The 13027-nt window shown below is 40.3% G+C and overlaps 1 protein-coding gene across 5 annotated transcripts in view; it reads right to left on the bottom strand.

Moving 5' to 3' along the window:
* Nucleotides 1–13027, bottom strand: part of ERG (ETS transcription factor ERG) — a 374857-nt gene that overhangs the window by 37620 nt on the left and 324210 nt on the right. The window lies entirely within an intron of this gene.

Raw genomic sequence — 13027 nt, 5'->3', positions numbered from 1 at the left:
GTTCTTGTAGCTGCTGACTTTTAGGTTTCCATTAGCTGGGTTAAGTTCCTCTTTAAAGAGGGCTTTAACTCAGAAGCTGGGTCCCCTTTAATCAACTAGGCATGCATTAAGGAAGGGGAGAAGAAGTATGAAAGTTACCCATCAACCATCAGTCATTACTTTTTTTCTCTGGTTATCTAATGGCCTAGGTAGAAACCTAGTATATTCCATTCTAAGACTCCGGTTGTAAAGGAGTCAATTCACTACTGATGGTTATAGTGATATGGGACAACCAAAATCGACGGACTGGATTATTTTCTTATCTTTTTTTTTTATCGACAAACTTTTTGTTTTGTGTTTTTTGTTTGTTTTTTAGATTGATATAAGAATATATGTACTCTCTCATGTTGCCCTTTTTGTTTTGTTTTTTACTTACTTTATGCATGTACACAACAAATATCAAATTTTTGGCATGATATCTGAACATTACCAGGAAACATCATTCACAACTGTTTGTGTTTCTTGCATTTACCCTCTCTTCAAATATTCTAAATATTTGTACAGATGTATATTGTATTATATATATAATATCCTGTTGTCTGGATTTTCCTCTTATTTTATGTCCACTGTAACCATCATATATATATATATATATATATATATATATATATATATATATATATATATATATATATATATATATATATATACATATATACTTGCATATTTTTTGTTGTACTCAACTTTCCATTAAAACTTTTGTAAAAGAAACCTAGGATCTGTGGATGTTTAGAGGGCCTAGCTACAACCTTTATGCTCTTGTTGTAGACTGTAAAGCTGGTCAAAAATATGTCTTCACAAGTTTGTAAGTAGTTGATATTTGAGGAGGAGACTTCCAGCACCGATAATGCAAATGATATGGGGATGAGGGGAAGGGGGCCAAGCTGCTACATTGCTTATGGCACCATTTTTCATCAATCTGATTCCAGTTGGCCCACACAATGCAGGGCAGTTACTTGACACATAACTTAACTTGCAAGCTTGAGGTGACCCAGAACTTAAATGCAGTGGAGTTTTCTTATTATATCTTCCAACGTTATTTTAGAGTGTCTTATGCCTTTTCCCTCACTATCTTATACCTACCTTATAATTTAAAGCAGAATTAACTTTAGGTTGGTTGATTCTACCTAAAGTTGTTGTGCAATTAGAGTTTTTAAGAATGTAATGGGAATTTTTGACTAAGGTAAGGAATGATATGAATGGTTTTGTGCACTCTGCAATACACTAGGTAATGAATCATCATCATATATACCTACTTAACAGATAATTGAAATATAAGCATGTTAAAACATAAATTAAAGGAACCCGCTAATGGCTCCTACATATAAGTAGGGCCCTCTCTTGAGTTCAGTAAAAGTCATTGGACAACTCGCCAGTGGCAGATTTATCGTGGCGGGCCATCTCTTTGCCTAAGGGACATCACATATATCCTGTCTGCAATGCTGCATAATAAAAGGAGTAGTAACAGTATGACATCTCGCTGGTTTGACCAGAGCAATAGTGGTGCCATAAAAAATAGGTGAGAGGACTCTTCAATTATTTTACTAGTGCATTGACTGAAGCGCCAGAATTCCTAGTGTGACATGACCCTTAGGGGTTGATTTACTGGAGAGTGCAAAATATGGTGCAACTCTGCATAGAAACCATTTAGCTTTCAGGTTTATTTTTTTCAAAGCCTATTTGAACAAGCTGAAGTTAGAAGATGATTGGCTACCATGCACAACTGCACCAGATTTTGCACTCTGCAGTTTTAGTAAATCAACTCCTCCGTGTCTGCAGAGAATATACTCTAAATAGAATTTTCAGAAAATTTTAGAAAACTCAGCTGCGTGTCCGTTGGATGTAAGTCAAGACAAGCTTATTTATGAAGAAAGCTGTACATTTATGACTTTTCATGTCTTTAGATTTTATAGATCAAGTAACATGATGGCGCAGGCAGGCGGGCATTTTCTTTCTTTTAAGCAAAATATTATCCTTGGTGTTATTTCATATAAAGCGTTGCGCTGGGTTTTGGAGCCTTTTAATGAAGATTACATTATTAGCTCTCCTACCAAGAGTCCATAAACCTACAGACAGTCCCTAGGATATGTAGAGAAACATGAGACACTATTTAAACTGGATGGTATGTTTTCATGAAAAATAGATTAAAACATTTCAAAAACCATTAAAAAAATACTATAAACGCCTGAATGTGTCTTCATATTGGAATACTGCCCATACAGATCAGTGTCTGCTTTTTGACCCCTACCACCCACTGGAACAGAAACTTGGCGTTATGAAAACGATGTTACACTTGGATTAGATGGTACCACAAGAACAGAGTTTATAGACAAATAATACAGGCATTGTAGGAGCATTCTACTGGGCTTATGAGAAAACACAGGATAGATGGGAGAAACAGACACAAAATAATACTGTCTTCTTTTGGTGGCTTAAGTGACAGAAAAAAATGCAGAAGGATTTTTAACAAATATTGAATCCCCTTTCAACATTTCAAGCCCAGAAAAGCACAAAAAAAAAAAAAAAAGAATGTACAAGACCCGGCGCTTAAAGACAAGCAAAGTAACCTGGTATAACCTGGTGAGGAATGCAAAATTTTGTACATCGAAGAGTCAAAACGTCAACTGAACAAACACATGGCTCAACATATTCGAAAAGAGAAACTGGTTCACAAAGGGTGTTAAAGGTGCCATCTACATAAACCTAGAACAGCCATTCTCAACCAGGGTTCCATGGAACCATAGAGTCCCTCCAGAGGTTGCCTGGAGTTTCTTGAGATGTGGCTGATTGACCTCCCATCTAATGATGCCTACATAGTTCCAGGACCATTGATGCCAGCAGCATGACACCAATGATTATTTAGCTGTTTGTATAGATTACATTCTGACCACCGTTGTACGGGGGGCATTCATCTTACTGGTAAGAGGAATTTTTCCCATGACTTCCAATAAACTGGTTTTACCAGGGTTCCCTGAAACCTGGACATTTTGTCAAGGGTTCCTCTGGGGTTGGAAAAAGGCTGGAAAAGGCTGACCGACAAACATACGGACACAGGGATGGGGGCATCAGATACCACCGGTCATCCATATATAATGTCAATTTAGTTTCTTTACCTGGATAAATTGACAAAAAATCATTCATTCATCTATGTAACTCAAATGCCGCGTACACGCGACCGGACTTTTTGACAGCAAAGGTTCGACGGAACGAGTCCGTCGGACAATTCGATCTTGTATGGGCTCCATTGGACCTTTGCTTGCCAAAAATCCGACGGACTTTAGAAATAGAAAAAGTTTTACATTTTTCCACCGGAACTCCGCCAGACCGAGAAATCTGTTTGTCTGTATGATAGTCCGACGTACAAAAACCAACGCTAGGGCAGCTATTGGCTACTGGCTATGAACTTCCTTATTCTAGTCCAGTCGTACATCATCACGCTCAAATCTGTTGGACTTTGGTGTGATTGTGTGTAGCCAAGTCCGTTCATTCGGAAAGTCCGTCGGAACTCAGCCTAAAGTCCGTTGGAAAGACCGTCGGACCTAGTCCCTCAAAGTTCGGTCGTGTGTACGCGGCAAAAGCCATCAAAACACTTCATTAAGTCGTGGTGACCAGATTACGTAAATTAGAACAGTGCAATTTCAAAAACGATCACACCTCCATTGTGCCCATTAAAAATCAATATCTGCCTTGATGTACTTCATGACAACATGGTAATTCGATTGAGGTGACCGAGTTACCCATGTGGATATACAGTAGAAAAGCTAGTGTATGCTCCCAATACTCATCTGAACTAAGGAAGCCACTAGTATGAGTGTTGAAACATCTTCACATTAGAGATTATGTCTAGCTGACATTACTACTAGTAATAACTTGACCAGAATAAATTAAATATTGGCAATATATAATAATAATAACATACTGCACAATTGTCAAGAAGTAATGTGTATATAGGAAAAGAACCCATATATTCAGTTCACATTTATATTTTTATCTCCAAATGTTATGAAAAATTATTTTTGTACAAACCAACATAACATTTTATATCTACTGCCTTTTTTTTTTTTGTGTACCCAAAGCTTTCGGGCAAGATATGTTGCAATTGGGGGGGGCAGAAAAGGTTGGCAATGAGCGCCTACCTGAGGAGAGTTGTGCAAGATAGGGCGGAGACAGTTGACACCCCTATACCTTGATCCCTTTGCACCAATGCAGATAGGTAGCCTTTATTAAGGACATCCAAACTTTATATTTTATGCCCAGTAAGCTTGAACATAGGTTTGATATCCTCATATGAAAACTCAGTGCCTACTACATTTAAGATTAAGAGGTCTTGCTCCAAACTGAGATAATGGGATTTAACAATACATTTGACCTCATGGTGGGATATGGACATTCATGTAGTAGCTTGCAGTCAATGCCTGAAAAAGGATTGAGATAATTAGGGAAGGAATGGCATCTTTGGTGTCCCTTGAGGTTCCTGTGCTCAGCCCTGGAGAGTTGGGTGCATACATGCATGGAAGGCACTACCAACTTTTATACTGTGGCTGGTTTGTTCTCAAATGAACACGAGCGATTGCCAGAATGCTTCACAAGAAATGGGCTCTTATGCCCACAAAATTCATGAAGTTGCTACTCTGACCCTATTATTATGCAACATGAAAGAAATTGGATTCACATGATATGAGTATGATTGTTAGTAGGTTGTATGATGGGGTAGTAGTGGAGATGCTGTAGCAAAGTGATTTGGATGTCAGCCTTGTTTTTTAGTGTGGAATTTTCAATATACTGAATAAATAAACAGTTGCACTAATTGTTGCAATCCATATTCTAAATCAAAAATATATAAGCAGTGCCATCAACATTATTTAATTCATTCCTTAAAGTGTGCAGTGAACTAATTAATCCACTTGTGAAAAATAAAAGCATGAAAAACATAAATGTCAGTAACAAGTTCCTTAAAACTCTATTTCAATGTGTGATTTTATCTATGTCGTTTTGGATCAAAGTCCAATATATCTTCTGTACAAAATGAAACTATGGTTATCATCTTTTAATCTTCTCATTGATAAAATAAAATAAAACTTGCTCCCTCCATTATCACCTATCATTCACAGCTGTGTTAGTTCACAATTTGCGAGACGCTGATCTTTATTGGAACACAGCCAGGCTCAATTTAAACCACAGGTAATCAACCAACTATGTACACCATTATTTAAATCCACAACTCTGTTAGGTTAGGTTAGGAATAAAAGCAGTGAGCGTCTTGTTGACCAATAGGAATCCCCCTGAGGAAGTCATGTGACCCTGTGATGTAACATGTAGGGGAGGGGCATATGTTGGAACAGGACGCTAAGATACCCATTAGCAAAGCACGAAGCAACTGTTTATTTAATCAACACTTTATCACATTTATAATGGGCGTGTGTTCCTGGTTGAGATATTAGATTATTCCAACACTAGTTGCTTGCAAGACTTTTTGATTATAATTTTTAATATGCTATTAATAAACGTGTAGATTGTATAAAGTTTCTATTGACTAGTCACAAGGAAAGTAGTTCTTTTTTTTTATATAACCACCTATAATGACAAACTGCATAAGGCAATACAAGACCAGGCACTTCCATAACACACCAAAAATAGAACAACTACTCCCCTCCATTTGGGACATATGAGAAAGCATATAAAAATTTGAAAATAATCAATTTGTATTCCATAAAGATAAAAACGGTAAAGTAAAAACCCCATTAAAGTCAATACATTCACAAATATAGTTTGTCTTATAGTATTAAAGCCGAACTTTACCCATAAAATACAGTGCATTCCACATTAATAATCATGCTACCAAAATTAGTGTGTGCTGTAAATTTCCTGTTTCTTCTTTTCAGAGGCTGCCATTTTACTTCAGCCCAAAACCCCTGGGCAGCAGTAAATCTTTAGGCTGTCAGCAGATCAGCCTCTAGTGGCTCTGATTTTTAGCACAGTGCCAAAAATTAGAAGGTAACTGAGCATGTGCAGATCAGGGTGAGACTGTGTATTACTGGATGTTAACTACTTGCCGCCAGTATAACGTACTTATACTACAGCAAGGGGGCACTGCTGCAGTGGATGTAGTACCTAGTACATGAACCAACACTTTCAGGTGCGACACAGGTGACCAGCTCCCGCTGTGTTTATACACAGTTGAAGCTGATCTGCGAGTACCGCAGACACTGTTACCGCCGGCACCCCCAGATCGCTAGGCAGAATACCTTTTGTCAGTAGGGAAGGCATGGATCCTGTGTTCCCCTAATAAACGCACCTCCCCCAGTACACAAACACACTGGCTAGGCACATAGTTAACCCTTTGATCGCCCCTGATGTTTAACCCCTTCCCAGCCAGTGTCATTAGTAAAGTGAAAGTGCATATTTTTAGCACTGATCACTGTATTAGTGTCACTGGTCCCCAAAAAGTGTCAGTGTCTGATTTGTCCACTGCAATATCGCAGTCCCACTATAAGTCACTGATTGCCGCCATTACTATTAAAAAATAAATAAATGGGAAAAAAAAATCACATAGTTTGTTAATGCTATAACTTTTGCGCTTATTGGGAATTTTTTCCCCCAAAAATATGTAGTAGAATACATATTGGCCTACATTTATGAAGAAATTCTATTAAAAAAAAAAACATTTTTTTCAAAATTGGTCATTTTTAAAACCATAGAGGTGATTAAATACTACCAAAAGAAAGCTCTATTTGTGGGGGAAAAAAAGGGACAGATTTGGGTACAGCGTTGCATTACTGCAGAATTGTCAGTTAAAGTAAAGCAGTGCCATATCGCAAAAAAAAATAAAAATGGACTGGTCATGAAGGGGGGTAAATCTCCCGGAGGTCAAGTGCTTAAACATTATAGGCACTTATTTTTAGGGCTTGTACACACCACAAAAACACACTCCAGAACCGTACCAGATGTGTTTCTGAATGCGTTTTTAATGCTTTTCCGGATGCATTCCATGTGCTTTTTTTTCTTCTTTTTTCTCTTTTTCTTTTCACTGTATTAGGGTCCAGTGTTTTGATACATTGTACTGTGTTCCAGTACAGTCCAGGACAAGAAAAATTAAGCATGTTCTACTTTTTTTTTCTGGAACTGGAACCCCCTGGAACTGACTTCACTGGTGTGAACTATGCCATTGGAAACCATGTAACCTACTTTCCATGCATTTTTGATAAAGAAAAAAAAAAAAGCACTGGACTGCATGTGGTGTGAACTGGCCCTCAATGTTTTACATAGCTACACCTGCAAAAGGGGGCCCATCCTGAAGTGATTTAGCAGGACTTAAAGTGGTTGTAAACCCTCAAGGTTTTTCACCTTCGTGCATAGAATGCATTAAGGGGAAAAACTTCCCGTGAGGCAGCTGCCCCCCAAAACCCCCTGAACCCGGTCTTTCCAGCAGTGGGAACGAGGCCACCAGCTCCAGACGCTGTCTCGGGTCATGACTGGATAGATTGATAGCAGCGCAGCCATTGGCTCCCGCTGCTGTCAATCAAATCCAATAATGGGTGAGCTGGGGGTGGGGCCAAGTCCTGCTGTCTGTGTCAACAGACGCAGCAGCAGGACTCGGGAGAGCGCCCGCACGAGTGCCCCGAGGGAGAGGGGCTCTCCAACGGGGCCACTCGAGAAGAGGAGGAGGATCGGGCCATTCTGTGCAAAACCAACTGCACAGAGGGGGGAAGGTTTTATTTATATATATATATATATATATATATATTTTTTTTTTTTTTTTTTTTATAAAGGAACCTTTACACATTTTTAAATTTTATGACTAAAATTCCACTTTAAGACGTGCAGGACCAACGGGTTTTGCGAACAGTTGGCTTCTTCAGGATCCAACATATAATACATATAACACAGGGCTCGACAAACCCCAGGCGCTAGGTCGCATTTGCGACTAGAATTCGCGTCCTGGCGCCTGGGGCAACACAGCTGGGGTATCCTGTCTCCGTGTGGACCCCGAACTCCGCCGTGCGATTGCATCGGGCCGCGCCGGCCAGTAATTGAGGCCGCGGCTTTGCGGCCTTCTAAAGTCTTTCCGTAGTCTGGCGCCATCTTGTGGTGGATGTTGAAATTACAACCCATCCAATAATGCTAATCCTAATGGAGCTTCAAAGTGAAGAGAAGGAAGTGATTGCGGGCATCATCTGGCGCCTTTTGCCCAACGATGAGTGTGGTGGCTGGTAAATATATATATATATTATATATACATATATATGTATATATATATATATATTATTAAAAAAAAATATATATTTTATAATAGCTTTAATTTATTTCTTTTTTAAAAGTAAAAAAAAAAATTTAATTAAGGGAAAAAAAAAATTATTATTTGTAATCCTACCTGTTTGGCCCCTTTCACAAGGGCTGTCTGATCAGGTTCACCTGTCAGTTTTTCAGGCGGACCTGATTGAACCCTTAGCGGGGATATGGCAGTAAATAAGCGGGAATATGGCGGAAGTAAAAGAAGTCACATTCTTTTGTTAACCCCTTGTGCCCACGCTATAGACGAAAGATGTCTACAGCGCGGACAACAATTGCCGGGAGGGCGTCCCTGGACATCCTCCTGTTTACTTCCCCTCTGCACACCGCCATGGGCGCGCATTGGGGAAGTTCTGTGTTGGCCGTGTCCCTTGGATACAGCCAATCCCAGATCATGCTAAATGGCCAATCACAGCGGCCATTTTTAGCACTTGAGCGGTGTGTCCAATGAGAGGTGATCTCATATGTGGGGGGCTGGGGGCTATCTTCCCCTCACTCGTCTCCATGTCAGGCCAGGGACAGGTCCAGATCGCCGTCACGGACCTGGCTCCTAACTTTTTTAGCTGGCTCCTAGATTCCAAGCAAATTTGTCAACCCCTGATATAACACACTAAGATTTCATTGGCTTCCTCTTCCTTTTAATCCACCTACGTTTTGGAAGTACATACAGTATATTAGTCTAGGACAGGTTGTTAAATACAAGTTGACTTGTTAAATACACGTGTATTGACCAAGTCAAGAACAAAAGGGGCTATTAACAGATGGAAAAAAAAAACCTCTGTAAATACCAGAATCCCATTGAATGTAAAGGCTGAAGAAAGCATTGTGGTTTGTGATTAGAATGATGAATAGTCTAAGTAAGAAAGACATAACATTATGAGAGGGAGATGGTTGGCTGTGCAGCCTGATGAATGAGGCCTTGCTCTCAACTCTCCGTCAAAACATACAGTAGAAGCATGTGCCGCCTCCTCCCAGCTTTTAGCTTGACTTATTGCCCGCTTTCACCTAGAAAAACACTTTTTTTTTCTCTTCCAAACATATCTTAAGAATGTTTACCCTAATTTAGACGGGGATGATTGGCACGGGGGCGATCGGTCTGCTTTCTTTACCACCACATCAAGTCAGATGTGGACGCCAAGAACGGGAATGTAGCTCAGTTCTCTGCTAAATAAAATGACTAAGTCGCAGATCAAAGTCTAAAAACATTCAAATTTAGAACACCTTTTCCACTCCACTGTTTAGATTTCAGCTGTGCAGTAACTTGGCTAAATAAATATCGGGGATGGGAAATGCAGGCGGCTAAAAACCAGGCACAGAATTCACGTTGTAAAACAGACCGAATAAAAGAAGCGCTCAGAAACTTTCATGCAACCCAAAGTAGTTATTTTTCCTTGTATAGCTTCTCTTTTATGCCTTCTTAACCCTTGACCACACCATGTTCATCGTCCCCCCTCATTCAGACTGTAGATTATGGTGCACGGGAAGAGAAACATTTCCTGGGTCGGTTCATCCGACCAAAAAAAAAAAAAAGGCTGCAGGAAATCTTCTGCTCTTGTTTTCAGAAAGAAGGAAGGAGCTGGCGCAAGACAGGACTTTAGGTATTTAGTTATAAAGCTGAACTCCATGAAGATAAAAATCTAAAAAAACCTGGTTAAATCTTCTGTTCATTGCCCCTCCCTCCTTGTCTGTGTTCCCACTGCAGCCTGAAATTGTGTAGACCAGCCATTGTCACATCTACTGAACATGCTCCAGCTTCAGTTCCCTTCTAAGCCCTTGTACACACGGTCGGAGAATCCGTTGGAATGTGTCCTATTGGACCGTGTCGTTGGATAATCCGACTGTGTGTGGTATGCATCGGACTAATTCCGTCGGAATATCCGTCGGACCCAATTTTCCAACATGTTGGAAATATTTCCCGACCAACTGGGCCGATCGGACATACTCCGATCATGTGTAGAGAATTTTGATCGGACCAAGTGCCACGCATGCTCAGATCAAATTCCTACATCAAAGCTATTGGCTACTAGCCTGAATGTAGTCCCACCGTAACAAAATTACGTCATCACGTTGTGAAAGATCGGATTTTTTCGCCAACTTTGTCCGACTGTGTGTATGCAACAGTTTCGGACAAAATCCGACGGATTTAGTTGTGGAAATCTCCGACCGTGTGTACAGGGGCTAAGAGGTTAATTTCCTATTTTTTCTTATCTGTGCAGCCCACATGACTATCACACGTGTGGGCATATACACTCTGGACAGTCCACTCCCTACCTTCCTCTCCATGTGCACTGAACAGCTAAACAAAATGGTGTGGGATTTTACTTGTTGATTTATGGAGGCTTTACCTCCCTGTAATTCTAAGCACTTACAAACAATAGACACAGGTTGGAGGGGCATGAAAAAGGCTGTAATTGGAAAAACCTCCCTATAGATAACCTACTCCATGTTTTTGCACAAAAATAATGAGGATTTGAGTTCAAATACATATTTGTATTACAATTTCAAACACTTGTTTGACATTATGTATTTTTTCTTTTTATTTCAAAGGCTGTGTTTTTAAACATGTGACTAGCAGCAGAGGACTAGAAGCTGCTCCCGCAGATGTTTCCCTGCAGATGGCCTGGGACATGACAGATGTCAGCTGTAAATTGATTATAAAAAAAGGTACATATATACAGTATCTCACAGAAGTGAGTACACCCCTCACATCTTTTCGTGTGACGACACTAAATAAATGACACTTTGTTATAATGTAAAGTAGTGAGTGTACAGCTTGTATAACAGTGTACATTTCCTGTTCCCTCAAAATAACTCAACACACAGCCATTAACGTCTAAACCACTGGCAACAAAAGTGAGTACAACCCTAGGTGAAAATGTCCAAATTGAGCCTAAAGTGTCAATATTTTGTGTGGCCGCCATTATTTTCCAGCACTGCCTTAACCCTCTTGGGCATGGAGTTCACCAGAGCTTCACAGGTTGCACTGGAGTCCTCTTCTACCCCTCCAATGAAAACATCACGGAGCTGGTGGATGTTAGAGATCTTGCTCTCTTCCACCTTCCATTTGAGGATGCCCCACAGATGTTCAACAGGGTTTAGGTCTGGAGACATGCTTGGCCAGTCCATCGCCTTTACCCTCAGCTTTTTTTAGCAAGGCAGTGGTCGTCTTGGAGGTGTGTTTGGGGTCTTTATCATGTTGGAATATTGCCCTGCGGTTCAATCTCCGAAGGGAGGGGATCATGTTCTGCTTTAGTATGTCACAGTACATGTTGGCATTCATGGTTTCCTCAATGAACTGTAGCTCCCCAGTGCCGGCAGCATTCATGTAGCCCCAGACCATGACACTCCCACGAGCATGCTGGACTGTAGGCAAGACACACTTGTCTTTGTACTCCTCACCTGGTTGCTACCTCACACACTTGACACTATCTGAACCAAATAAATGTATCTTGGTCTCATCAGACCACAGGACATGGTTCCAGTAATCCATGTCCTTAGTCTGCTTGTCTTCAGCAAACTGTTTGCAGGCTTTCTAGTGCATCATCTTTAGAAGAGTCTACCTTCTGGGATGACAGCTATGCAGAACACTTTGTTGTAGTGTGCAGCATATGGTCTGCGCACAAACAGGCTGACCCCCCACCCCTTCAACCTATGCAGCTGTTTCAGGGTCTTGACAAGCTTCTTATAGCATAAACCAGTGATGGTGAACCTTGGCACTCCAGATGTTTTGGAACTACATTCCCCATGATGCTCACCTACACTGCAGAATGCATGAGAATCATGGGAAATGTAGTTCCAAAACATCTGGAGTGCCAAGGTTCACCATCACTGGCATAGGCCATCTTTATTTAGAGCAACGATTCTTCTTTTAAGATCCTCTGAGTTCTTTGCCATGAGGTGCCATGTTAAACTTCCAGTGACCAGTATGAGAGAGTGAGAACGATAACACCAAATTTAACACACCTGCTCCCCATTCACACCTGACACCTTGTAACACTAACAAGACACCAGGGAGGGAAAATGGCTAGTTGGGCCCAATTTGGACATTTTCACTTAGGGGTGTACTCATTTTTGTTGCCAGCAGTTTAGACATTAATGGAAGTGTGTTGAGTTATTTTGAGGGAATAGAAAATGTACACTGTTATACAAGTTGTACACTCACTACTTTACATCGTAGAAAAGTTTAATTTCTTCAGTGTTGTCACATGAAAAGATAGAATAAAATATTTACAAAAATGTGAGGGGTGTACTCATTTTGGTGAGATACTGTATATATAGATACTGCCTACTTCTGGAACAATGAGATAATGGTTGGATAGTTGTGTACTGACCATTGGGGTCTCAAAACAAGGACAAACTTGTTCTACACCAGCAGCATGCCGACACATGGAAGTCATTATGGTACACTGATGTTTGTGGTCAAGTAGTGCATGACATGGCATTTGAGAAAGTTAAGTTACAGCTCAATAGTGCTTGATAGTCATAAATGAAAAGACATTGATACCTGGGGACACAAAACTCTGACTTCTTGGAAACTTAAAATACTGGCACATTGACAATGATAACCCAACACTAACAATGTCATTGGGAGAAATTGAATATAAGAATATATAGATCAGTGATTCTCCACCATGGTTCCTCCAGTGGTTGCTAGGGGTTCCTTCAGCACTGGGCAATTCTGCCTCTCAGAAAAGTTCCC

Source organism: Lithobates pipiens, unplaced genomic scaffold (assembly GCF_037356315.1).
Source record: "Lithobates pipiens isolate NorthernLeopardFrog02 unplaced genomic scaffold, aLitPip1_a1.2 Scaffold_16, whole genome shotgun sequence".
Taxonomy (NCBI): Eukaryota; Metazoa; Chordata; class Amphibia; order Anura; family Ranidae; genus Lithobates; species Lithobates pipiens.
Note: the sequence above shows the minus strand (reverse complement) of the source record. Positions and strands in the feature narration are given on the sequence as shown.